This window comes from Phyllobates terribilis, unplaced genomic scaffold (genome assembly GCF_046119375.1).
Source record: "Phyllobates terribilis strain yellow unplaced genomic scaffold, ASM4611937v1 Scaffold_236__1_contigs__length_3049075, whole genome shotgun sequence".
NCBI lineage: Eukaryota > Metazoa > Chordata > Amphibia > Anura > Dendrobatidae > Phyllobates > Phyllobates terribilis.
The window spans coordinates 2,620,185-2,646,128 of record NW_027362996.1 but is presented as its reverse complement, the minus strand read 5'-3'; the positions used below and the strand labels follow the sequence as shown (position 1 = coordinate 2,646,128).

General features: G+C 47.6%; 14 non-coding genes and 2 pseudogenes across 14 annotated transcripts; all 16 read right to left on the bottom strand.

Annotated features, from left to right (window-relative positions):
- Nucleotides 1-1,031: 1,031 nt before the first annotated feature.
- On the bottom strand, nt 1,032-1,222 carry LOC141216317 (U2 spliceosomal RNA). The gene has a single exon (XR_012285355.1). It is a non-coding gene; the product is annotated as a U2 spliceosomal RNA (small nuclear RNA).
- Nucleotides 1,223-2,341: 1,119 nt separating this feature from the next.
- On the bottom strand, nt 2,342-2,532 carry LOC141216047 (U2 spliceosomal RNA). Its single transcript, XR_012285092.1, has one exon. It is a non-coding gene; the product is annotated as a U2 spliceosomal RNA (small nuclear RNA).
- A 1,120-nt stretch (nt 2,533-3,652) lies between these two features.
- LOC141216792 (U2 spliceosomal RNA) lies at nt 3,653-3,861 on the bottom strand (annotated as a pseudogene).
- A 5,548-nt stretch (nt 3,862-9,409) lies between these two features.
- On the bottom strand, nt 9,410-9,487 carry LOC141216897 (U2 spliceosomal RNA; annotated as a pseudogene).
- Nucleotides 9,488-10,607: 1,120 nt separating this feature from the next.
- On the bottom strand, nt 10,608-10,798 carry LOC141216046 (U2 spliceosomal RNA). The gene has a single exon (XR_012285091.1). It is a non-coding gene; the product is annotated as a U2 spliceosomal RNA (small nuclear RNA).
- A 1,122-nt stretch (nt 10,799-11,920) lies between these two features.
- On the bottom strand, nt 11,921-12,111 carry LOC141216045 (U2 spliceosomal RNA). Its single transcript, XR_012285090.1, has one exon. It is a non-coding gene; the product is annotated as a U2 spliceosomal RNA (small nuclear RNA).
- A 1,117-nt stretch (nt 12,112-13,228) lies between these two features.
- LOC141216646 (U2 spliceosomal RNA) lies at nt 13,229-13,419 on the bottom strand. The gene has a single exon (XR_012285670.1). It is a non-coding gene; the product is annotated as a U2 spliceosomal RNA (small nuclear RNA).
- A 1,120-nt stretch (nt 13,420-14,539) lies between these two features.
- LOC141216469 (U2 spliceosomal RNA) lies at nt 14,540-14,730 on the bottom strand. Its single transcript, XR_012285501.1, has one exon. It is a non-coding gene; the product is annotated as a U2 spliceosomal RNA (small nuclear RNA).
- Nucleotides 14,731-15,850: 1,120 nt separating this feature from the next.
- On the bottom strand, nt 15,851-16,041 carry LOC141216044 (U2 spliceosomal RNA). The gene has a single exon (XR_012285089.1). It is a non-coding gene; the product is annotated as a U2 spliceosomal RNA (small nuclear RNA).
- Nucleotides 16,042-17,165: 1,124 nt separating this feature from the next.
- On the bottom strand, nt 17,166-17,356 carry LOC141216043 (U2 spliceosomal RNA). Its single transcript, XR_012285088.1, has one exon. It is a non-coding gene; the product is annotated as a U2 spliceosomal RNA (small nuclear RNA).
- Nucleotides 17,357-18,477: 1,121 nt separating this feature from the next.
- Nucleotides 18,478-18,668, bottom strand: LOC141216042 (U2 spliceosomal RNA). The gene has a single exon (XR_012285087.1). It is a non-coding gene; the product is annotated as a U2 spliceosomal RNA (small nuclear RNA).
- A 1,123-nt stretch (nt 18,669-19,791) lies between these two features.
- On the bottom strand, nt 19,792-19,982 carry LOC141216041 (U2 spliceosomal RNA). The gene has a single exon (XR_012285086.1). It is a non-coding gene; the product is annotated as a U2 spliceosomal RNA (small nuclear RNA).
- Nucleotides 19,983-21,098: 1,116 nt separating this feature from the next.
- LOC141216645 (U2 spliceosomal RNA) lies at nt 21,099-21,289 on the bottom strand. The gene has a single exon (XR_012285669.1). It is a non-coding gene; the product is annotated as a U2 spliceosomal RNA (small nuclear RNA).
- Nucleotides 21,290-22,409: 1,120 nt separating this feature from the next.
- On the bottom strand, nt 22,410-22,600 carry LOC141216467 (U2 spliceosomal RNA). Its single transcript, XR_012285500.1, has one exon. It is a non-coding gene; the product is annotated as a U2 spliceosomal RNA (small nuclear RNA).
- Nucleotides 22,601-23,720: 1,120 nt separating this feature from the next.
- Nucleotides 23,721-23,911, bottom strand: LOC141216040 (U2 spliceosomal RNA). The gene has a single exon (XR_012285085.1). It is a non-coding gene; the product is annotated as a U2 spliceosomal RNA (small nuclear RNA).
- Nucleotides 23,912-25,033: 1,122 nt separating this feature from the next.
- LOC141216039 (U2 spliceosomal RNA) lies at nt 25,034-25,224 on the bottom strand. Its single transcript, XR_012285084.1, has one exon. It is a non-coding gene; the product is annotated as a U2 spliceosomal RNA (small nuclear RNA).
- Between the last annotated feature and the right edge of the window lie 720 nt (nt 25,225-25,944).

Sequence of the window (25,944 nt, the reverse complement as noted above, 5' to 3'; positions counted from 1 at the left end):
ATGCTGTCAACCTCTAGATCCCTCACATGCCTGCACTTTTCGGCTTGCTGCTGCTGCAATCCACGCGTTTTAGATCTGCATAACTCCACCTCTTTTAGCACAGTACCCTCAACCCCCGGCTGTTCCCACCCGCCTCAACACCGTTGGAAGGGAGGAGAACCAATTAAGGCGGGGGGGGGGGTGGAACGAGCAGCTGTCTACCCTTAGCAGGAGGGTTGCTGATTAATTACCTCTCCTGCTGCTGCTGCTGCTGGCTGTCCAGCAGCAGACTGAAGGTGGCTGCTGCTGTGCGCAGGTATATAAAGGCTCAGAGCCTATTATGACACGCGCAGCCAGCGTTCCATTGCCACATTCCGTCTACTGCAGGCGGGATACCTGGATGGCTGAATGTCACTGAGAAGCTCACAGAGACCGCCATAAGCAACAGTTTAAAAGAATGCCACAGACTAATCAACCAAACTTTTTGGGTTGGTTTCTCTTTTATAGTCTGCAGGCATTAAATGAAAGAAGTCAGTGTTCCAGCAGAGGGAGACAACGTTTCAGAAAAGGCATTGTAGCAAACCAAAAAAGAAATTTTAAGCGCAGCAGAGTAACCAGCTCACATACCTGTTAGCTCAGGTGAGTTTAAAAGGCTGCTGTTGATAACAAGGGCATTTGCTAAATAGATGGTGTGTGTGCAACAATATACTGAAAGGTCAATTATATTGTGCAGCTTATCTCACCACCTGTAGTTATTTAGGTGAAAGCTCCAAAATGCTTGCCTAATATGTCTGTTTATCCAAAAGGAAGTATAGAGGGAGAGCTAGATAGATAGCATTGCATTACATTACATTACATGGCAAGGCAATGCACAGTTGCTGAAGTTGAACCAAAATGAGCTTGTCATCTGGCTTCTGCAACTTTTAACATGAAAAATCCAATGAGGAGAAGAAAAGCAAAGCCAAAGAGTCCATCCCAAAATCCGACAAACAAGCAAAATGAACAAAAAGCATTGAATTCAATTCTTTCTGATTTTAGAAACTGCATTAAAGAAGGGGTGCACCGGTCCTGGAGATACTGCAATACCAGGTCAATGCATGGAGTGGACAGAGCAAGCTCTTTTTCCATCTCCCTGTTCTAAAAATCCATTTAATATATGGTCCCCAGATAGGGGACGTATCAGATATTAAACTGATAAGAACAGATACTACACTTGATCTTAGCCAAAAGGCCGAGAAGCGATAACCAGAATTGGTTTCCGACTACGGTGCCACCCAAGGATTCTGAAAAGTCCATTTGTGGAGATGGCCACCTGGACTCCCGTTAAGAAGACATGCTGTCAACCTCTAGATCCCTCACATGCCTGCACTTTTCGGCTTGCTGCTGCTGCAATCCACGCGTTTTAGATCTGCATAACTCCACCTCTTTTAGCACAGTACCCTCAACCCCCGGCTGTTCCCACCCGCCTCAACACCGTTGTAAGGGAGGAGAACCAATTAAGGTGGGGGGGGGGGGAACGAGCAGCTGTCTACCCTTAGCAGGAGGGTTGCTGATTAATTACCTCTCCTGCTGCTGCTGCTGCTGGCTGTCCAGCAGCAGACTGAAGGTGGCTGCTGCTGTGCGCAGGTATATAAAGGCTCAGAGCCTATTATGACACGCGCAGCCAGCGTTCCATTGCCACATTCCGTCTACTGCAGGCGGGATACCTGGATGGCTGAATGTCACTGAGAAGCTCACAGAGACCGCCATAAGCAACAGTTTAAAAGAATGCCACAGACTAATCAACCAAACTTTTTGGGTTGGTTTCTCTTTTATAGTCTGCAGGCATTAAATGAAAGAAGTCAGTGTTCCAGCAGAGGGAGACAACGTTTCAGAAAAGGCATTGTAGCAAACCAAAAAAGAAATTTTAAGCGCAGCAGAGTAACCAGCTCACATACCTGTTAGCTCAGGTGAGTTTAAAAGGCTGCTGTTGATAACAAGGGCATTTGCTAAATAGATGGTGTGTGTGCAACAATATACTGAAAGGTCAATTATATTGTGCAGCTTATCTCACCACCTGTAGTTATTTAGGTGAAAGCTCCAAAATGCTTGCCTAATATGTCTGTTTATCCAAAAGGAAGTATAGAGGGAGAGCTAGATAGATAGCATTGCATTACATTACATTACATGGCAATGCAATGCACAGTTGCTGAAGTTGAACCAAAATGAGCTTGTCATCTGGCTTCTGCAACTTTTAACATGAAAAATCCAATGAGGAGAAGAAAAGCAAAGCCAAAGAGTCCATCCCAAAATCCGACAAACAAGCAAAATGAACAAAAAGCATTGAATTCAATTCTTTCTGATTTTAGAAACTGCATTAAAGAAGGGGTGCACCGGTCCTGGAGATACTGCAATACCAGGTCAATGCGTGGAGTGGACAGAGCAAGCTCTTTTTCCATCTCCCTGTTCTAAAAATCCATTTAATATATGGTCCCCAGATAGGGGACGTATCAGATATTAAACTGATAAGAACAGATACTACACTTGATCTTAGCCAAAAGGCCGAGAAGCGATAACCAGAATTGGTTTCCGACTACGGTGCCACCCAAGGATTCTGAAAAGTCCATTTGTGGAGATGGCCACCTGGACTCCCGTTAAGAAGACATGCTGTCAACCTCTAGATCCCTCACATGCCTGCACTTTTCGGCTTGCTGCTGCTGCAATCCACGCGTTTTAGATCTGCATAACTCCACCTCTTTTAGCACAGTACCCTCAACCCCCGGCTGTTCCCACCCGCCTCAACACCGTTGGAAGGGAGGAGAACCAATTAAGGCGGGGGGGGGGTGGAACGAGCAGCTGTCTACCCTTAGCAGGAGGGTTGCTGATTAATTACCTCTCCTGCTGCTGCTGCTGCTGGCTGTCCAGCAGCAGACTGAAGGTGGCTGCTGCTGTGCGCAGGTATATAAAGGCTCAGAGCCTATTATGACACGCGCAGCCAGCGTTCCATTGCCACATTCCGTCTACTGCAGGCGGGATACCTGGATGGCTGAATGTCACTGAGAAGCTCACAGAGACCGCCATAAGCAACAGTTTAAAAGAATGCCACAGACTAATCAACCAAACTTTTTGGGTTGGTTTCTCTTTTATAGTCTGCAGGCATTAAATGAAAGAAGTCAGTGTTCCAGCAGAGGGAGACAACGTTTCAGAAAAGGCATTGTAGCAAACCAAAAAAGAAATTTTAAGCGCAGCAGAGTAACCAGCTCACATACCTGTTAGCTCAGGTGAGTTTAAAAGGCTGCTGTTGATAACAAGGGCATTTGCTAAATAGATGGTGTGTGTGCAACAATATACTGAAAGGTCAATTATATTGTGCAGCTTATCTCACCACCTGTAGTTATTTAGGTGAAAGCTCCAAAATGCTTGCCTAATATGTCTGTTTATCCAAAAGGAAGTATAGAGGGAGAGCTAGATAGATAGCATTGCATTACATTACATTACATGGCAATGCAATGCACAGTTGCTGAAGTTGAACCAAAATGAGCTTGTCATCTGGCTTCTGCAACTTTTAACATGAAAAATCCAATGAGGAGAAGAAAAGCAAAGCCAAAGAGTCCATCCCAAAATCCGACAAACAAGCAAAATGAACAAAAAGCATTGAATTCAATTCTTTCTGATTTTAGAAACTGCATTAAAGAAGGGGTGCACCGGTCCTGGAGATACTGCAATACCAGGTCAATGCGTGGAGTGGACAGAGCAAGCTCTTTTTCCATCTCCCTGTTCTAAAAATCCATTTAATATATGGTCCCCAGATAGGGGACGTATCAGATATTAAACTGATAAGAACAGATTTTTTTTTTTTTTTTTTTTTTGATTGAATATATCTTTTATTAGCACAAAAAATAAGTTAACAGACAGTGTACAGTGCCGCAGCCCAGTACACACAGAATTCTACATCATATTTACATAGCATGAGGATACGACGCACTAACTAGACACATCACACCCCTATGCTACACAAAACACTCAATCTGAAAGAAAAAGCATGTCAATCAATACAGTACGACGAACCGTGATAAGCGATGGGGATTGGGAAAAAGGGGATGGGGAGGGGAAAATCACAGGCCCGAAGCTTTATTGAAAGACAAGACACATAAGGGGAGAGGGGGAGGAGGGGTTTAGTCCTCATCCTCGTCCTCCGGACCGTCCATGATGGAATAGTCTCTGAGCAGGCTGTGGATCAGCCTGCGGCAATCCTGGATGGACATCCTCTCCCTCCTCAAGATGAGCCGGTTCCTGGCGACCCAAACGGCATCCTTGAAGCAGTTCATAAGGCGCCAAGCCTCCTGGATGGCTCCGACGGTATGAACCCCAGGGAAGAGTCCGTAAAGCACAGAATGGTGCGATAGGCTCGCCCTGGGGACAGAGTTCCTCAGGTCGTCCTCAAGTGCAGTCAATAGGCGCTGTGCAAATCCGCAGTCCCAAAAAGTGTGCAAAGATGTTTCCTCCACGAAGGGGCACCTTGGGCAGTACCGGGTCTTGCACAGGTTCCGGGCATGCATGAATGACCGGACGGTCAGTCCGCCCTGAATCGCCATCCACGACAAGTCCTTGTGCCCGTTGGTCAGCCTGTCAGACGACACATTTGTCCACACAGTCTCCAGCGTGTCCTGGTGAAGTCCTGTGATGTTCTCCACGTCATCCTTGGCTCTGATTAGCTTGTGGATAGTTTTGGGCTTCCACAAGTCGGGCTTGAGTCCCTCCAGTTGATGCTCCCCCACAAATCGAACGACGTCTCCGTAGAACCATGGCGTCGTCCAGTTGTAGGGGAAGGAGCTGTCCCACTTGTCCCAGCCGAGTCGCCTCCAAAGAGGAAGCAGGAAGAAGCGAGACATGGACCTGCCCGCGGAGCCATTCTTGACTTGCAAAGTCCGGCGGACACAATCACACACAAAAGAGGATCGCAGGAGGGTGGGGATATCTGGAACGCCCTTCCCACCCTTGCGAGGCTCCTTGTACATGACGGCCCGCCTGACTCTGTCCATCTTGGATCCCCAGACAAAGTGAAACACTGTCCTGGTAATGGCCCTGCACACAGTGACGTGTGGGGGCCAGGCCTGCGCCGTGTACTGCAAGACGGGCAGGACCTCATTACGCAGGACGAGTGCCTTACCCTCACAAGTGAGGTGTCTGAGGCTCCAGAGTCCGATCCGTTGCTTCACCTTGGCCAAGCGTTCTTGCCAGGACTTGAGGGCCGCTCCTTCCTTCCCGAACCAGACTCCCAGCACCTTGAGGAAATCCGGTTGAATGTTGAAGGGGAAGGGGGCGGAGGAGGCCGGCTGCCAATCCCCGAAGAGCATGGCTTCCGACTTCCTGCAGTTGACTTTGGCCCCTGAAGCCCGGCCGAACCTCTCACACGTCTGGACGAGGGCGTCGACTGAACCACGATCAGCGCAGAAGACGGTGACGTCGTCCATGTAGAGCGAGCACTTGACCTCGTGTCGTCCCGGACCCGGTGCGGTGATCCCTCTGATCTCTCCATTCTGCCGGATAGCCTCTGCGAAGAGTTCTATAACACAAACAAAAAGAAGAGGTGATAGAGGGCAGCCTTGTCTGACCCCAGAGAGGACAGGGAAGGGGTCAGTCTTCCAGCCGTTCACCAACACCGAGCTGTGGATATCAAAATACATCAGACGGACATACGAACAAAACATGTTACCCAAACCTAACCGGTGCAGAGCTCGGCCCATGAACTCGTGGGAAACCCGGTCGAAGGCCTTCTCCTGATCCAAGGAGACCAGGGCCGCGTGTGCGCGGCGGACCTTGATGTACTCGACCGTGTCCCGCACGAGAGCGAGGCTGTCTGCGATGCGACGTCCAGGGATGCCGCAGGTCTGGTCCGGGTGGATGATCCGTCCGATGACCGTCTTAAGTCGTGTCGCCATCGTCTTGGCCAGGATCTTGTAGTCCACGTTGAGCAGAGTGATGGGACGCCAATTCCTCAGGTCGCACCTCTCTCCCTTCCGCTTGTACAGGATCGTGACCATTCCTTCCCTCAAAGATGGAGGCATTCTACCCTCCACCACCATCTCCTCGTACAGGTCCAACAGGTCCGGACAGATGAGGTCTCCCAGCGCTACATAGAGCTCCGCTGGAAGACCATCACTGCCCGGGGTCCTGCCGGTCCTAAAGGATTTAGCGGCAGAGAGCAATTCGCCCACCATCAGAGGTTTGTCCAAGGCTGCCGTGCCTGCAGGATCAAGATGGTTAGTGATACCTGACAGGAACTTATCAGCAGCGTCGGGGTCGGTAGTCTTGTGGGAGTAGAGTTCGCTGTAGAAGTCGCTGACGACCCTCATCACGTCCTCCTTCCCACGTCGCATGTTTCCGCTCTCGTCTCGCAGCTCGTTCAGGGGCGTGTGACCGGCATGAAGTTTCCTGAAAAAGAATGAGTTACATTTCTCACCCTTCTCCAGATTCTCCACTTTGGAACGGAAGACGATTCGCTTGGACTCCTCCTCAAAGTGCCTTTTCAGGCTCTTCTTGGTCTCCTCCAGCTCCTCCCTCACGTCCCAGCCGCAGTGAAGAAGGTCCTGCAGCGACCGCAGCTCGCGCTGCAGCCCTCTGAAGTCCCTCCTCTTCTCACACGCCTGTTGTCGACCCTTGGCCTGAAAGAAACAGCGAAACTCAAGTTTAACATATTCCCACCAATCAGAGACTGTTTGGAAGCTACCCTTGTAGGACTGCCACATTGCGTAGGCTGCTCTCAGCTCCTCCACGACTTCATTCTGAGCCAGCAGAGCACAATTCAGCTTCCAGGAGCCGGGGCCGGACGGAAAACCGTCGCCGAGGACACCTTGTAAGTGAATGGCTCTGTGGTCGGAGAAGAAGCAGGAGACCATCGAGTGCCTACTCTGCCTGACTGCCCGAGAGGTGAACACAAAGTCAATCCTGGAGCGGAGTGAGCCATCGGGTCGGCTCCATGAATAGTTCGTGGAGCCTCTCCCCATGGAGCCCACCACATCCTGAAGAGAAGCCTCGGTTACCATCTCGATGAGCAGCTTGGACGTGATGTCCAACTTGGCAGATGTGCCAGAACTACGACCATCCTCCTCGATGGGGCAGTTGAAATCCCCGGCCATCACTAAGGTCCTGGTGGTGGCAAGCTGAAGCCGCAGGGTCTGGAAAAGCTCCAAACGCTCATTCTTCAGTGGGGACGCATACACGTTGATGAACCTGACAGGTTCTCCCGCCCAGTTGCCATCTACAACAAGAGCCCTGCCGCAGATGAGCTCCTGGACGGACTCAAGCGTGAATGCGCCCCCCCTGATCAGAATTGCGACCCCCGCAGACTTGCAGTCACCCCCACCGGACCAGTAGGATGGACCGTGGGACCACTCCCTGGCCAGATGTTTGAAGGACCTAGAGGAGGGAAGGGAACATTCCTGCAACATATAAACATCACACAACTGGGAAGTAAGGAAGGCATAAATAGTCTGACGTCTAAACTTGTCCTTGATGCTCCTGACATTAATGGAAAATAAGTGAATATTAGCCATCATGTAGGGAAAAAAGAAAAAGTTAGCGCAGGCCATACACCTTAGTTACCACTCCGGTCGGGTGGTCCCTCGTCGGTGTTGACTGCTGGTGACGGGATCACCAGCAGGCCCTCTTCCTCCATCTGGTCAAGCAGCGCGGCCTCGATCTCGGCGACCACCAGTTCCTCCTCTTCTGGCTCGGCCACCAGGGTCTCAACCATGTGCTCCATCTCTTCTGGCTCAGGGAGGGTATCCTCCTTTTCGCCTACGAAATCCAGAATCTTCTTTTTGGAGGATTCAGTAGCAGGGCTGTCCTCCACCTTCCTCTTTCCCCGGGTTGGAACTGGGGAGACAAGAAGGGGAAAATCCTCCTCGGAATAGATAGCGGCGGGTGGAGGAAAGGTTAATTCCACCGCTACCATGGTCTGGGGAGGGAGAGTGGCTGCCGGGGCAGGGGAAAGGACACCTGCTGAGGAGTAGGGGAAGGAGGAAGAGGAAGTGGAATCCTCAGCATTGGGGATTGGACGGGGGTGGCAGGGGGAGGGATCGAGAGAGGGGTGACAGAACTCTTACCCTCCTTTGACTTTTTCTTCTGCTTCGGAGCTGCTGGGACCGTCGCTGGGGCTTTGGCCACCGACTCCTTGACCGCTTTGGCCTTGGTCGTCTCGGCCTTGGCCGCTGGGGCCTTGGTCGTCGCGTCCTTGACCTTCACAGGCCTGGTCGTCGGGGCCTTGTCCTCCGTAGCTGGGGTCGTCGCAACCACCGATGCCCAGGATCTCTCACGCTTGGGGCAATCCTTGTACAGATGAGCCGCCAGCCCACACAGGTTGCAGGACGTCTTCTTCGGGCAGTCCTTCGAGCTGTGTCCCGTCACTCGACAAATCCTGCAGGCATCCTCCTTGCAGTCCTTCATCTCGTGGCCGTTCTTGCCGCATCTCCTGCAGTTCCGCGGCATGTCCGGGTAATAGATGAGGCCGTAGGAGTTGCCCAGGGAGAATGTCGGGGGCAGGTGCCGAAGTCCGTCTGAGTACGCCAGGTCCCTGTGAAGTCTAACGGTCACTGACCACTTACCTGTCCAGAAGCCGAGTCCATTCAGGATGTGAGAGGGTTCCTTCACAACCAAACAGAAGCGTCTCAGGAAGGTACAGATGTCTTGGCCTGGGGTGTGTGGGTTGCGCATGGAGACCGTGATCCTCCTTTCGTCCCTCTGGATAGGGCAGCTACCTGTAAAGGCAGAGAAAGAATTATCCGGTCCTTTTGCGCTTACCATTTCCCAGAACCTCCTGCAGGTGTTCACAGTGGCGAAGGTGACGAAGAAGATCCCCGTCAAGAAGGTCTGGATGCTGAGGGTGTCCGACCTGGAGAAGCCTCGATCCAGCAGCATCTTCTGGCAGAACACGTCCGAGGACATGTCCGGCACCCTCCCATCCACTTCCTTCAGCTTCAGGGCCACCGTCTGCCGCATCCATGGCTCCAGGGCTGGAGCTTCGTGGCGGGGCTTCTGGGGTCCCTTCTGCTGGCCAGTCGTGGAGGCAGAGTCCTTGGGGGCAGAATCGGCTCCTGGCTGGGCCCTCCTGGCTGTCCCCTGCTCCAGGCTCTTCTTTTCGGCCTTCCTCGCAGCGCTTGCCATGGCTTTCCTCCTGCAGTTACTTCTTGGAGCTGGATCTGGAACTCTTCCCGGAATGGGTGGAGCTATGCAGATTCTTCTCCCGTCGTGTTCTGGACAAATTCCCCGAAAGGTCTTTGTCTCGATGATTTTCTTCCTCGAAGATTCCACAGGACAGCCCGATTCTTCTCCGAGTCTTCGTCTTCTTCTGGATTCTTTAGAGCTTCTTCCTCCCACCGATATCCGCCTTCCTTCTCCGATGTCAGCTGGGCTCCGAAGCTCTTCTCCTTCCGAGTTCGATCGCTCTCGTCAAGTGTAGATCGTAGCTCTTGTGTTCTTAAAAGAACAGATACTACACTTGATCTTAGCCAAAAGGCCGAGAAGCGATAACCAGAATTGGTTTCCGACTACGGTGCCACCCAAGGATTCTGAAAAGTCCATTTGTGGAGATGGCCACCTGGACTCCCGTTAAGAAGACATGCTGTCAACCTCTAGATCCCTCACATGCCTGCACTTTTCGGCTTGCTGCTGCTGCAATCCACGCGTTTTAGATCTGCATAACTCCACCTCTTTTAGCACAGTACCCTCAACCCCCGGCTGTTCCCACCCGCCTCAACACCGTTGGAAGGGAGGAGAACCAATTAAGGCGGGGGGGGGGTGGAACGAGCAGCTGTCTACCCTTAGCAGGAGGGTTGCTGATTAATTACCTCTCCTGCTGCTGCTGCTGCTGGCTGTCCAGCAGCAGACTGAAGGTGGCTGCTGCTGTGCGCAGGTATATAAAGGCTCAGAGCCTATTATGACACGCGCAGCCAGCGTTCCATTGCCACATTCCGTCTACTGCAGGCGGGATACCTGGATGGCTGAATGTCACTGAGAAGCTCACAGAGACCGCCATAAGCAACAGTTTAAAAGAATGCCACAGACTAATCAACCAAACTTTTTGGGTTGGTTTCTCTTTTATAGTCTGCAGGCATTAAATGAAAGAAGTCAGTGTTCCAGCAGAGGGAGACAACGTTTCAGAAAAGGCATTGTAGCAAACCAAAAAAGAAATTTTAAGCGCAGCAGAGTAACCAGCTCACATACCTGTTAGCTCAGGTGAGTTTAAAAGGCTGCTGTTGATAACAAGGGCATTTGCTAAATAGATGGTGTGTGTGCAACAATATACTGAAAGGTCAATTATATTGTGCAGCTTATCTCACCACCTGTAGTTATTTAGGTGAAAGCTCCAAAATGCTTGCCTAATATGTCTGTTTATCCAAAAGGAAGTATAGAGGGAGAGCTAGATAGATAGCATTGCATTACATTACATTACATGGCAATGCAATGCACAGTTGCTGAAGTTGAACCAAAATGAGCTTGTCATCTGGCTTCTGCAACTTTTAACATGAAAAATCCAATGAGGAGAAGAAAAGCAAAGCCAAAGAGTCCATCCCAAAATCCGACAAACAAGCAAAATGAACAAAAAGCATTGAATTCAATTCTTTCTGATTTTAGAAACTGCATTAAAGAAGGGGTGCACCGGTCCTGGAGATACTGCAATACCAGGTCAATGCGTGGAGTGGACAGAGCAAGCTCTTTTTCCATCTCCCTGTTCTAAAAATCCATTTAATATATGGTCCCCAGATAGGGGACGTATCAGATATTAAACTGATAAGAACAGATACTACACTTGATCTTAGCCAAAAGGCCGAGAAGCGATAACCAGAATTGGTTTCCGACTACGGTGCCACCCAAGGATTCTGAAAAGTCCATTTGTGGAGATGGCCACCTGGACTCCCGTTAAGAAGACATGCTGTCAACCTCTAGATCCCTCACATGCCTGCACTTTTCGTCTTGCTGCTGCTGCAATCCACGCGTTTTAGATCTGCATAACTCCACCTCTTTTAGCACAGTACCCTCAACCCCCGGCTGTTCCCACCCGCCTCAACACCGTTGGAAGGGAGGAGAACCAATTAAGGCGGGGGGGGGGGGTGGAACGAGCAGCTGTCTACCCTTAGCAGGAGGGTTGCTGATTAATTACCTCTCCTGCTGCTGCTGCTGCTGGCTGTCCAGCAGCAGACTGAAGGTGGCTGCTGCTGTGCGCAGGTATATAAAGGCTCAGAGCCTATTATGACACGCGCAGCCAGCGTTCCATTGCCACATTCCGTCTACTGCAGGCGGGATACCTGGATGGCTGAATGTCACTGAGAAGCTCACAGAGACCGCCATAAGCAACAGTTTAAAAGAATGCCACAGACAAATCAACCAAACTTTTTGGGTTGGTTTCTCTTTTATAGTCTGCAGGCATTAAATGAAAGAAGTCAGTGTTCCAGCAGAGGGAGACAACGTTTCAGAAAAGGCATTGTAGCAAACCAAAAAAGAAATTTTATGCGCAGCAGAGTAACCAGCTCACATACCTGTTAGCTCAGGTGAGTTTAAAAGGCTGCTGTTGATAACAAGGGCATTTGCTAAATAGATGGTGTGTGTGCAACAATATACTGAAAGGTCAATTATATTGTGCAGCTTATCTCACCACCTGTAGTTATTTAGGTGAAAGCTCCAAAATGCTTGCCTAATATGTCTGTTTATCCAAAAGGAAGTATAGAGGGAGAGCTAGATAGATAGCATTGCATTACATTACATTACATGGCAATGCAATGCACAGTTGCTGAAGTTGAACCAAAATGAGCTTGTCATCTGGCTTCTGCAACTTTTAACATGAAAAATCCAATGAGGAGAAGAAAAGCAAAGCCAAAGAGTCCATCCCAAAATCCGACAAACAAGCAAAATGAACAAAAAGCATTGAATTCAATTCTTTCTGATTTTAGAAACTGCATTAAAGAAGGGGTGCACCGGTCCTGGAGATACTGCAATACCAGGTCAATGCGTGGAGTGGACAGAGCAAGCTCTTTTTCCATCTCCCTGTTCTAAAAATCCATTTAATATATGGTCCCCAGATAGGGGACGTATCAGATATTAAACTGATAAGAACAGATACTACACTTGATCTTAGCCAAAAGGCCGAGAAGCGATAACCAGAATTGGTTTCCGACTACGGTGCCACCCAAGGATTCTGAAAAGTCCATTTGTGGAGATGGCCACCTGGACTCCCGTTAAGAAGACATGCTGTCAACCTCTAGATCCCTCACATGCCTGCACTTTTCGGCTTGCTGCTGCTGCAATCCACGCGTTTTAGATCTGCATAACTCCACCTCTTTTAGCACAGTACCCTCAACCCCCGGCTGTTCCCACCCGCCTCAACACCGTTGGAAGGGAGGAGAACCAATTAAGGCGGGGGGGGGGGGTGGAACGAGCAGCTGTCTACCCTTAGCAGGAGGGTTGCTGATTAATTACCTCTCTTGCTGCTGCTGCTGCTGGCTGTCCAGCAGCAGACTGAAGGTGGCTGCTGCTGTGCGCAGGTATATAAAGGCTCAGAGCCTATTATGACACGCGCAGCCAGCGTTCCATTGCCACAATCCGTCTACTGCAGGCGGGATACCTGGATGGCTGAATGTCACTGAGAAGCTCACAGAGACCGCCATAAGCAACAGTTTAAAAGAATGCCACAGACTAATCAACCAAACTTTTTGGGTTGGTTTCTCTTTTATAGTCTGCAGGCATTAAATGAAAGAAGTCAGTGTTCCAGCAGAGGGAGACAACGTTTCAGAAAAGGCATTGTAGCAAACCAAAAAAGAAATTTTAAGCACAGCAGAGTAACCAGCTCACATACCTGTTAGCTCAGGTGAGTTTAAAAGGCTGCTGTTGATAACAAGGGCATTTGCTAAATAGATGGTGTGTGTGCAACAATATACTGAAAGGTCAATTATATTGTGCAGCTTATCTCACCACCTGTAGTTATTTAGGTGAAAGCTCCAAAATGCTTGCCTAATATGTCTGTTTATCCAAAAGGAAGTATAGAGGGAGAGCTAGATAGATAGCATTGCATTACATTACATGGCAATGCAATGCACAGTTGCTGAAGTTGAACCAAAATGAGCTTGTCATCTGGCTTCTGCAACTTTTAACATGAAAAATCCAATGAGGAGAAGAAAAGCAAAGCCAAAGAGTCCATCCCAAAATCCGACAAACAAGCAAAATGAACAAAAAGCATTGAATTCAATTCTTTCTGATTTTAGAAACTGCATTAAAGAAGGGGTGCACCGGTCCTGGAGATACTGCAATACCAGGTCAATGCGTGGAGTGGACAGAGCAAGCTCTTTTTCCATCTCCCTGTTCTAAAAATCCATTTAATATATGATCCCCAGATAGGGGACGTATCAGATATTAAACTGATAAGAACAGATACAACACTTGATCTTAGCCAAAAGGCCGAGAAGCGATAACCAGAATTGGTTTCCGACTACGGTGCCACCCAAGGATTCTGAAAAGTCCATTTGTGGAGATGGCCACCTGGACTCCCGTTAAGAAGACATGCTGTCAACCTCTAGATCCCTCACATGCCTGCACTTTTCGGCTTGCTGCTGCTGCAATCCACGCGTTTTAGATCTGCATAACTCCACCTCTTTTAGCACAGTACCCTCAACCCCCGGCTGTTCCCACCCGCCTCAACACCGTTGGAAGGGAGGAGAACCAATTAAGGCGGGGGGGGGGTGGAACGAGCAGCTGTCTACCCTTAGCAGGAGGGTTGCTGATTAATTACCTCTCCTGCTGCTGCTGCTGCTGGCTGTCCAGCAGCAGACTGAAGGTGGCTGCTGCTGTGCGCAGGTATATAAAGGCTCAGAGCCTATTATGACACGCGCAGCCAGCGTTCCATTGCCACATTCCGTCTACTGCAGGCGGGATACCTGGATGGCTGAATGTCACTGAGAAGCTCACAGAGACCGCCATAAGCAACAGTTTAAAAGAATGCCACAGACTAATCAACCAAACTTTTTGTGTTGGTTTCTCTTTTATAGTCTGCAGGCATTAAATGAAAGAAGTCAGTGTTCCAGCAGAGGGAGACAACGTTTCAGAAAAGGCATTGTAGCAAACCAAAAAAGAAATTTTAAGCGCAGCAGAGTAACCAGCTCACATACCTGTTAGCTCAGGTGAGTTTAAAAGGCTGCTGTTGATAACAAGGGCATTTGCTAAATAGATGGTGTGTGTGCAACAATATACTGAAAGGTCAATTATATTGTGCAGCTTATCTCACCACCTGTAGTTATTTAGGTGAAAGCTCCAAAATGCTTGCCTAATATGTCTGTTTATCCAAAAGGAAGTATAGAGGGAGAGCTAGAATGATAGCATTGCATTACATTACATTACATGGCAATGCAATGCACAGTTGCTGAAGTTGAACCAAAATGAGCTTGTCATCTGGCTTCTGCAACTTTTAACATGAAAAATCCAATGAGGAGAAGAAAAGCACAGCCAAAGAGTCCATCCAAAAATCCGACAAACAAGCAAAATGAACAAAAAGCATTGAATTCAATTCTTTCTGATTTTAGAAACTGCATTAAAGAAGGGGTGCACCGGTCCTGGAGATACAGCAATACCAGGTCAATGCGTGGAGTGGACAGAGCAAGCTCTTTTTCCATCTCCCTGTTCTAAAAATCCATTTAATATATGGTCCCCAGATAGGGGACGTATCAGATATTAAACTGATAAGAACAGATACTACACTTGATCTTAGCCAAAAGGCCGAGAAGCGATAACCAGAATTGGTTTCCGACTACGGTGCCACCCAAGGATTCTGAAAAGTCCATTTGTGGAGATGGCCACCTGGACTCCCGTTAAGAAGACATGCTGTCAACCTCTAGATCCCTCACATGCCTGCACTTTTCGGCTTGCTGCTGCTGCAATCCACGCGTTTTAGATCTGCATAACTCCACCTCTTTTAGCACAGTACCCTCAACCCCCGGCTGTTCCCACCCGCCTCAACACCGTTGGAAGGGAGGAGAACCAATTAAGGCGGGGGGGGGGTGGAACGAGCAGCTGTCTACCCTTAGCAGGAGGGCTGCTGATTAATTACCTCTCCTGCTGCTGCTGCTGCTGGCTGTCCAGCAGCAGACTGAAGGTGGCTGCTGCTGTGCGCAGGTATATAAAGGCTCAGAGCCTATTATGACACGCGCAGCCAGCGTTCCATTGCCACATTCCGTCTACTGCAGGCGGGATACCTGGATGGCTGAATGTCACTGAGAAGCTCACAGAGACCGCCATAAGCAACAGTTTAAAAGAATGCCACAGACTAATCAACCAAACTTTTTGGGTTGGTTTCTCTTTTATAGTCTGCAGGCATTAAATGAAAGAAGTCAGTGTTCCAGCAGAGGGAGACAACGTTTCAGAAAAGGCATTGTAGCAAACCAAAAAAGAAATTTTAAGCGCAGCAGAGTAACCAGCTCACATACCTGTTAGCTCAGGTGAGTTTAAAAGGCTGCTGTTGATAACAAGGGCATTTGCTAAATAGATGGTGTGTGTGCAACAATATACTGAAAGGTCAATTATATTGTGCAGCTTATCTCACCACCTGTAGTTATTTAGGTGAAAGCTCCAAAATGCTTGCCTAATATGTCTGTTTATCCAAAAGGAAGTATAGAGGGAGAGCTAGATAGATAGCATTGCATTACATTACATTACATGGCAATGCAATGCACAGTTGCTGAAGTTGAACCAAAATGAGCTTGTCATCTGGCTTCTGCAACTTTTAACATGAAAAATCCAATGAGGAGAAGAAAAGCAAAGCCAAAGAGTCCATCCCAAAATCCGACAAACAAGCAAAATGAACAAAAAGCATTGAATTCAATTCTTTCTGATTTTAGAAACTGCATTAAAGAAGGGGTGCACCGGTCCTGGAGATACTGCAATACCAGGTCAATGCGTGGAGTGGACAGAGCAAGCTCTTTTTCCATCTCCCTGTTCTAAAAATCCATTTAATATATGGTCCCCAGATAGGGGACGTATCAGATATTAAACTGATAAGAACAGATACTACACTTGATCTTAGCCAAAAGGCCGAGAAGCGATAACCAGAATTGGTTTCCGACTACGGTGCCACCCAAGGATTCTGAAAAGTCCATTTGTGGAGATGGCCACCTGGACTCCCGTTAAGAAGACATGCTGTCAACCTCTAGATCCCTCACATGCCTGCACTTTTCGGCTTGCTGCTGCTGCAATCCACGCGTTTTAGATCTGCATAACTCCACCTCTTTTAGCACAGTACCCTCAACCCCCGGCTGTTCCCACCCGCCTCAACACCGTTGGAAGGGAGGAGAACCAATTAAGGCGGGGGGGGGGGGGGTGGAACGAGCAGCTGTCTACCCTTAGCAGGAGGGTTGCTGATTAATTACCTCTCCTGCTGCTGCTGCTGCTGGCTGTCCAGCAGCAGACTGAAGGTGGCTGCTGCTGTGCGCAGGTATATAAAGGCTCAGAGCCTATTATGACACGCGCAGCCAGCGTTACATTGCCACATTCCGTCTACTGCAGGCGGGATACCTGGATGGCTGAATGTCACTGAGAAGCTCACAGAGACCGCCATAAGCAACAGTTTAAAAGAATGCCACAGACTAATCAACCAAACTTTTTGGGTTGGTTTCTCTTTTATAGTCTGCAGGCATTAAATGAAAGAAGTCAGTGTTCCAGCAGAGGGAGACAACGTTTCAGAAAAGGCATTGTAGCAAACCAAAAAAGAAATTTTAAGCGCAGCAGAGTAACCAGCTCACATACCTGTTAGCTCAGGTGAGTTTAAAAGGCTGCTGTTGATAACAAGGGCATTTGCTAAATAGATGGTGTGTGTGCAACAATATACTGAAAGGTCAATTATATTGTGCAGCTTATCTCACCACCTGTAGTTATTTAGGTGAAAGCTCCAAAATGCTTGCCTAATATGTCTGTTTATCCAAAAGGAAGTATAGAGGGAGAGCTAGATAGATAGCATTGCATTACATTACATTACATGGCAATGCAATGCACAGTTGCTGAAGTTGAACCAAAATGAGCTTGTCATCTGGCTTCTGCAACTTTTAACATGAAAAATCCAATGAGGAGAAGAAAAGCAAAGCCAAAGAGTCCATCCCAAAATCCGACAAACAAGCAAAATGAACAAAAAGCATTGAATTCAATTCTTTCTGATTTTAGAAACTGCATTAAAGAAGGGGTGCACCGGTCCTGGAGATACTGCAATACCAGGTCAATGCGTGGAGTGGACAGAGCAAGCTCTTTTTCCATCTCCCTGTTCTAAAAATCCATTTAATATATGGTCCCCAGATAGGGGACGTATCAGATATTAAACTGATAAGAACAGATACTACACTTGATCTTAGCCAAAAGGCCGAGAAGCGATAACCAGAATTGGTTTCCGACTACGGTGCCACCCAAGGATTCTGAAAAGTCCATTTGTGGAGATGGCCACCTGGACTCCCGTTAAGAAGACATGCTGTCAACCTCTAGATCCCTCACATGCCTGCACTTTTCGGCTTGCTGCTGCTGCAATCCACGCGTTTTAGATCTGCATAACTCCACCTCTTTTAGCACAGTACCCTCAACCCCCGGCTGTTCCCACCCGCCTCAACACCGTTGGAAGGGAGGAGAACCAATTAAGGCGGGGGGGGGGGTGGAACGAGCAGCTGTCTACCCTTAGCAGGAGGGTTGCTGATTAATTACCTCTCCTGCTGCTGCTGCTGCTGGCTGTCCAGCAGCAGACTGAAGGTGGCTGCTGCTGTGCGCAGGTATATAAAGGCTCAGAGCCTATTATGACACGCGCAGCCAGCGTTCCATTGCCACATTCCGTCTACTGCAGGCGGGATACCTGGATGGCTGAATGTCACTGAGAAGCTCACAGAGACCGCCATAAGCAACAGTTTAAAAGAATGCCACAGACTAATCAACCAAACTTTTTGGGTTGGTTTCTCTTTTATAGTCTGCAGGCATTAAATGAAAGAAGTCAGTGTTCCAGCAGAGGGAGACAACGTTTCAGAAAAGGCATTGTAGCAAACCAAAAAAGAAATTTTAAGCGCAGCAGAGTAACCAGCTCACATACCTGTTAGCTCAGGTGAGTTTAAAAGGCTGCTGTTGATAACAAGGGCATTTGCTAAATAGATGGTGTGTGTGCAACAATATACTGAAAGGTCAATTATATTGTGCAGCTTATCTCACCACCTGTAGTTATTTAGGTGAAAGCTCCAAAATGCTTGCCTAATATGTCTGTTTATCCAAAAGGAAGTATAGAGGGAGAGCTAGATAGATAGCATTGCATTACATTACATTACATGGCAATGCAATGCACAGTTGCTGAAGTTGAACCAAAATGAGCTTGTCATCTGGCTTCTGCAACTTTTAACATGAAAAATCCAATGAGGAGAAGAAAAGCAAAGCCAAAGAGTCCATCCCAAAATCCGACAAACAAGCAAAATGAACAAAAAGCATTGAATTCAATTCTTTCTGATTTTAGAAACTGCATTAAAGAAGGGGTGCACCGGTCCTGGAGATACTGCAATACCAGGTCAATGCGTGGAGTGGACAGAGCAAGCTCTTTTTCCATCTCCCTGTTCTAAAAATCCATTTAATATATGGTCCCCAGATAGGGGACGTATCAGATATTAAACTGATAAGAACAGATACTACACTTGATCTTAGCCAAAAGGCCGAGAAGCGATAACCAGAATTGGTTTCCGACTACGGTGCCACCCAAGGATTCTGAAAAGTCCATTTGTGGAGATGGCCACCTGGACTCCCGTTAAGAAGACATGCTGTCAACCTCTAGATCCCTCACATGCCTGCACTTTTCGTCTTGCTGCTGCTGCAATCCACGCGTTTTAGATCTGCATAACTCCACCTCTTTTAGCACAGTACCCTCAACCCCCGGCTGTTCCCACCCGCCTCAACACCGTTGGAAGGGAGGAGAACCAATTAAGGCGGGGGGGGGGGGGTGGAACGAGCAGCTGTCTACCCTTAGCAGGAGGGTTGCTGATTAATTACCTCTCCTGCTGCTGCTGCTGCTGGCTGTCCAGCAGCAGACTGAAGGTGGCTGCTGCTGTGCGCAGGTATATAAAGGCTCAGAGCCTATTATGACACGCGCAGCCAGCGTTCCATTGCCACATTCCGTCTACTGCAGGCGGGATACCTGGATGGCTGAATGTCACTGAGAAGCTCACAGAGACCGCCATAAGCAACAGTTTAAAAGAATGCCACAGACAAATCAACCAAACTTTTTGGGTTGGTTTCTCTTTTATAGTCTGCAGGCATTAAATGAAAGAAGTCAGTGTTCCAGCAGAGGGAGACAACGTTTCAGAAAAGGCATTGTAGCAAACCAAAAAAGAAATTTTATGCGCAGCAGAGTAACCAGCTCACATACCTGTTAGCTCAGGTGAGTTTAAAAGGCTGCTGTTGATAACAAGGGCATTTGCTAAATAGATGGTGTGTGTGCAACAATATACTGAAAGGTCAATTATATTGTGCAGCTTATCTCACCACCTGTAGTTATTTAGGTGAAAGCTCCAAAATGCTTGCCTAATATGTCTGTTTATCCAAAAGGAAGTATAGAGGGAGAGCTAGATAGATAGCATTGCATTACATTACATTACATGGCAATGCAATGCACAGTTGCTGAAGTTGAACCAAAATGAGCTTGTCATCTGGCTTCTGCAACTTTTAACATGAAAAATCCAATGAGGAGAAGAAAAGCAAAGCCAAAGAGTCCATCCCAAAATCCGACAAACAAGCAAAATGAACAAAAAGCATTGAATTCAATTCTTTCTGATTTTAGAAACTGCATTAAAGAAGGGGTGCACCGGTCCTGGAGATACTGCAATACCAGGTCAATGCGTGGAGTGGACAGAGCAAGCTCTTTTTCCATCTCCCTGTTCTAAAAATCCATTTAATATATGGTCCCCAGATAGGGGACGTATCAGATATTAAACTGATAAGAACAGATACTACACTTGATCTTAGCCAAAAGGCCGAGAAGCGATAACCAGAATTGGTTTCCGACTACGGTGCCACCCAAGGATTCTGAAAAGTCCATTTGTGGAGATGGCCACCTGGACTCCCGTTAAGAAGACATGCTGTCAACCTCTAGATCCCTCACATGCCTGCACTTTTCGGCTTGCTGCTGCTGCAATCCACGCGTTTTAGATCTGCATAACTCCACCTCTTTTAGCACAGTACCCTCAACCCCCGGCTGTTCCCACCCGCCTCAACACCGTTGGAAGGGAGGAGAACCAATTAAGGCGGGGGGGGGGGTGGAACGAGCAACTGTCTACCCTTAGCAGGAGGGTTGCTGATTAATTACCTCTCCTGCTGCTGCTGCTGCTGGCTGTCCAGCAGCAGACTGAAGGTGGCTGCTGCTGTGCGCAGGTATATAAAGGCTCAGAGCCTATTATGACACGCGCAGCCAGCGTTCCATTGCCACAATCCGTCTACTGCAGGCGGGATACCTGGATGGCTGAATGTCACTGAGAAGCTCACAGAGACCGCCATAAGCAACAGTTTAAAAGAATGCCACAGACTAATCAACCAAACTTTTTGGGTTGGTTTCTCTTTTATAGTCTGCAGGCATTAAATGAAAGAAGTCAGTGTTCCAGCAGAGGGAGACAACGTTTCAGAAAAGGCATTGTAGCAAACCAAAAAAGAAATTTTAAGCGCAGCAGAGTAACCAGCTCACATACCTGTTAGCTCAGGTGAGTTTAAAAGGCTGCTGTTGATAACAAGGGCATTTGCTAAATAGATGGTGTGTGTGCAACAATATACTGAAAGGTCAATTATATTGTGCAGCTTATCTCACCACCTGTAGTTATTTAGGTGAAAGCTCCAAAATGCTTGCCTAATATGTCTGTTTATCCAAAAGGAAGTATAGAGGGAGAGCTAGATAGATAGCATTGCATTACATTACATGGCAATGCAATGCACAGTTGCTGAAGTTGAACCAAAATGAGCTTGTCATCTGGCTTCTGCAACTTTTAACATGAAAAATCCAATGAGGAGAAGAAAAGCAAAGCCAAAGAGTCCATCCCAAAATCCGACAAACAAGCAAAATGAACAAAAAGCATTGAATTCAATTCTTTCTGATTTTAGAAACTGCATTAAAGAAGGGGTGCACCGGTCCTGGAGATACTGCAATACCAGGTCAATGCGTGGAGTGGACAGAGCAAGCTCTTTTTCCATCTCCCTGTTCTAAAAATCCATTTAATATATGATCCCCAGATAGGGGACGTATCAGATATTAAACTGATAAGAACAGATACAACACTTGATCTTAGCCAAAAGGCCGAGAAGCGATAACCAGAATTGGTTTCCGACTACGGTGCCACCCAAGGATTCTGAAAAGTCCATTTGTGGAGATGGCCACCTGGACTCCCGTTAAGAAGACATGCTGTCAACCTCTAGATCCCTCACATGCCTGCACTTTTCGGCTTGCTGCTGCTGCAATCCACGCGTTTTAGATCTGCATAACTCCACCTCTTTTAGCACAGTACCCTCAACCCCCGGCTGTTCCCACCCGCCTCAACACCGTTGGAAGGGAGGAGAACCAATTAAGGCGGGGGGGGGGTGGAACGAGCAGCTGTCTACCCTTAGCAGGAGGGTTGCTGATTAATTACCTCTCCTGCTGCTGCTGCTGCTGGCTGTCCAGCAGCAGACTGAAGGTGGCTGCTGCTGTGCGCAGGTATATAAAGGCTCAGAGCCTATTATGACACGCGCAGCCAGCGTTCCATTGCCACATTCCGTCTACTGCAGGCGGGATACCTGGATGGCTGAATGTCACTGAGAAGCTCACAGAGACCGCCATAAGCAACAGTTTAAAAGAATGCCACAGACTAATCAACCAAACTTTTTGGGTTGGTTTCTCTTTTATAGTCTGCAGGCATTAAATGAAAGAAGTCAGTGTTCCAGCAGAGGGAGACAACGTTTCAGAAAAGGCATTGTAGCAAACCAAAAAAGAAATTTTAAGCACAGCAGAGTAACCAGCTCACATACCTGTTAGCTCAGGTGAGTTTAAAAGGCTGCTGTTGATAACAAGGGCATTTGCTAAATAGATGGTGTGTGTGCAACAATATACTGAAAGGTCAATTATATTGTGCAGCTTATCTCACCACCTGTAGTTATTTAGGTGAAAGCTCCAAAATGCTTGCCTAATATGTCTGTTTATCCAAAAGGAAGTATAGAGGGAGAGCTAGATAGATAGCATTGCATTACATTACATTACATGGCAATGCAATGCACAGTTGCTGAAGTTGAACCAAAATGAGCTTGTCATCTGGCTTCTGCAACTTTTAACATGAAAAATCCAATGAGGAGAAGAAAAGCACAGCCAAAGAGTCCATCCAAAAATCCGACAAACAAGCAAAATGAACAAAAAGCATTGAATTCAATTCTTTCTGATTTTAGAAACTGCATTAAAGAAGGGGTGCACCGGTCCTGGAGATACAGCAATACCAGGTCAATGCGTGGAGTGGACAGAGCAAGCTCTTTTTCCATCTCCCTGTTCTAAAAATCCATTTAATATATGGTCCCCAGATAGGGGACGTATCAGATATTAAACTGATAAGAACAGATACTACACTTGATCTTAGCCAAAAGGCCGAGAAGCGATAACCAGAATTGGTTTCCGACTACGGTGCCACCCAAGGATTCTGAAAAGTCCATTTGTGGAGATGGCCACCTGGACTCCCGTTAAGAAGACATGCTGTCAACCTCTAGATCCCTCACATGCCTGCACTTTTCGGCTTGCTGCTGCTGCAATCCACGCGTTTTAGATCTGCATAACTCCACCTCTTTTAGCACAGTACCCTCAACCCCCGGCTGTTCCCACCCGCCTCAACACCGTTGGAAGGGAGGAGAACCAATTAAGGCGGGGGGGGGGTGGAACGAGCAGCTGTCTACCCTTAGCAGGAGGGCTGCTGATTAATTACCTCTCCTGCTGCTGCTGCTGCTGGCTGTCCAGCAGCAGACTGAAGGTGGCTGCTGCTGTGCGCAGGTATATAAAGGCTCAGAGCCTATTATGACACGCGCAGCCAGCGTTCCATTGCCACATTCCGTCTACTGCAGGCGGGATACCTGGATGGCTGAATGTCACTGAGAAGCTCACAGAGACCGCCATAAGCAACAGTTTAAAAGAATGCCACAGACTAATCAACCAAACTTTTTGGGTTGGTTTCTCTTTTATAGTCTGCAGGCATTAAATGAAAGAAGTCAGTGTTCCAGCAGAGGGAGACAACGTTTCAGAAAAGGCATTGTAGCAAACCAAAAAAGAAATTTTAAGCGCAGCAGAGTAACCAGCTCACATACCTGTTAGCTCAGGTGAGTTTAAAAGGCTGCTGTTGATAACAAGGGCATTTGCTAAATAGATGGTGTGTGTGCAACAATATACTGAAAGGTCAATTATATTGTGCAGCTTATCTCACCACCTGTAGTTATTTAGGTGAAAGCTCCAAAATGCTTGCCTAATATGTCTGTTTATCCAAAAGGAAGTATAGAGGGAGAGCTAGATAGATAGCATTGCATTACATTACATTACATGGCAATGCAATGCACAGTTGCTGAAGTTGAACCAAAATGAGCTTGTCATCTGGCTTCTGCAACTTTTAACATGAAAAATCCAATGAGGAGAAGAAAAGCAAAGCCAAAGAGTCCATCCCAAAATCCGACAAACAAGCAAAATGAACAAAAAGCATTGAATTCAATTCTTTCTGATTTTAGAAACTGCATTAAAGAAGGGGTGCACCGGTCCTGGAGATACTGCAATACCAGGTCAATGCGTGGAGTGGACAGAGCAAGCTCTTTTTCCATCTCCCTGTTCTAAAAATCCATTTAATATATGGTCCCCAGATAGGGGACGTATCAGATATTAAACTGATAAGAACAGATACTACACTTGATCTTAGCCAAAAGGCCGAGAAGCGATAACCAGAATTGGTTTCCGACTACGGTGCCACCCAAGGATTCTGAAAAGTCCATTTGTGGAGATGGCCACCTGGACTCCCGTTAAGAAGACATGCTGTCAACCTCTAGATCCCTCACATGCCTGCACTTTTCGGCTTGCTGCTGCTGCAATCCACGCGTTTTAGATCTGCATAACTCCACCTCTTTTAGCACAGTACCCTCAACCCCCGGCTGTTCCCACCCGCCTCAACACCGTTGGAAGGGAGGAGAACCAATTAAGGCGGGGGGGGGGGGTGGAACGAGCAGCTGTCTACCCTTAGCAGGAGGGTTGCTGATTAATTACCTCTCCTGCTGCTGCTGCTGCTGGCTGTCCAGCAGCAGACTGAAGGTGGCTGCTGCTGTGCGCAGGTATATAAAGGCTCAGAGCCTATTATGACACGCGCAGCCAGCGTTCCATTGCCACATTCCGTCTACTGCAGGCGGGATACCTGGATGGGTGAATGTCACTGAGAAGCTCACAGAGACCGCCATAAGCAACAGTTTAAAAGAATGCCACAGACTAATCAACCAAACTTTTTGGGTTGGTTTCTCTTTTATAGTCTGCAGGCATTAAATGAAAGAAGTCAGTGTTCCAGCAGAGGGAGACAACGTTTCAGAAAAGGCATTGTAGCAAACCAAAAAAGAAATTTTAAGCGCAGCAGAGTAACCAGCTCACATACCTGTTAGCTCAGGTGAGTTTAAAAGGCTGCTGTTGATAACAAGGGCATTTGCTAAATAGATGGTGTGTGTGCAACAATATACTGAAAGGTCAATTATATTGTGCAGCTTATCTCACCACCTGTAGTTATTTAGGTGAAAGCTCCAAAATGCTTGCCTAATATGTCTGTTTATCCAAAAGGAAGTATAGAGGGAGAGCTAGATAGATAGCATTGCATTACATTACATTACATGGCAATGCAATGCACAGTTGCTGAAGTTGAACCAAAATGAGCTTGTCATCTGGCTTCTGCAACTTTTAACATGAAAAATCCAATGAGGAGAAGAAAAGCAAAGCCAAAGAGTCCATCCCAAAATCCGACAAACAAGCAAAATGAACAAAAAGCATTGAATTCAATTCTTTCTGATTTTAGAAACTGCATTAAAGAAGGGGTGCACCGGTCCTGGAGATACTGCAATACCAGGTCAATGCGTGGAGTGGACAGAGCAAGCTCTTTTTCCATCTCCCTGTTCTAAAAATCCATTTAATATATGGTCCCCAGATAGGGGACGTATCAGATATTAAACTGATAAGAACAGATACTACACTTGATCTTAGCCAAAAGGCCGAGAAGCGATAACCAGAATTGGTTTCCGACTACGGTGCCACCCAAGGATTCTGAAAAGTCCATTTGTGGAGATGGCCACCTGGACTCCCGTTAAGAAGACATGCTGTCAACCTCTAGATCCCTCACATGCCTGCACTTTTCGGCTTGCTGCTGCTGCAATCCACGCGTTTTAGATCTGCATAACTCCACCTCTTTTAGCACAGTACCCTCAACCCCCGGCTGTTCCCACCCGCCTCAACACCGTTGTAAGGGAGGAGAACCAATTAAGGCGGGGGGGGGGGGGGGGTGGAACGAGCAGCTGTCTACCCTTAGCAGGAGGGTTGCTGATTAATTACCTCTCCTGCTGCTGCTGCTGGCTGTCCAGCAGCAGACTGAAGGTGGCTGCTGCTGTGCGCAGGTATATAAAGGCTCAGAGCCTATTATGACACGCGCAGCCAGCGTTCCATTGCCACATTCCGTCTACTGCAGGCGGGATACCTGGATGGCTGAATGTCACTGAGAAGCTCACAGAGACCGCCATAAGCAACTGTTTAAAAGAATGCCACAGACTAATCAACCAAACTTTTTGGGTTGGTTTCTCTTTTATAGTCTGCAGGCATTAAATGAAAGAAGTCAGTGTTCCAGCAGAGGGAGACAACGTTTCAGAAAAGGCATTGTAGCAAACCAAAAAAGAAATTTTAAGCGCAGCAGAGTAACCAGCTCACATACCTGTTAGCTCAGGTGAGTTTAA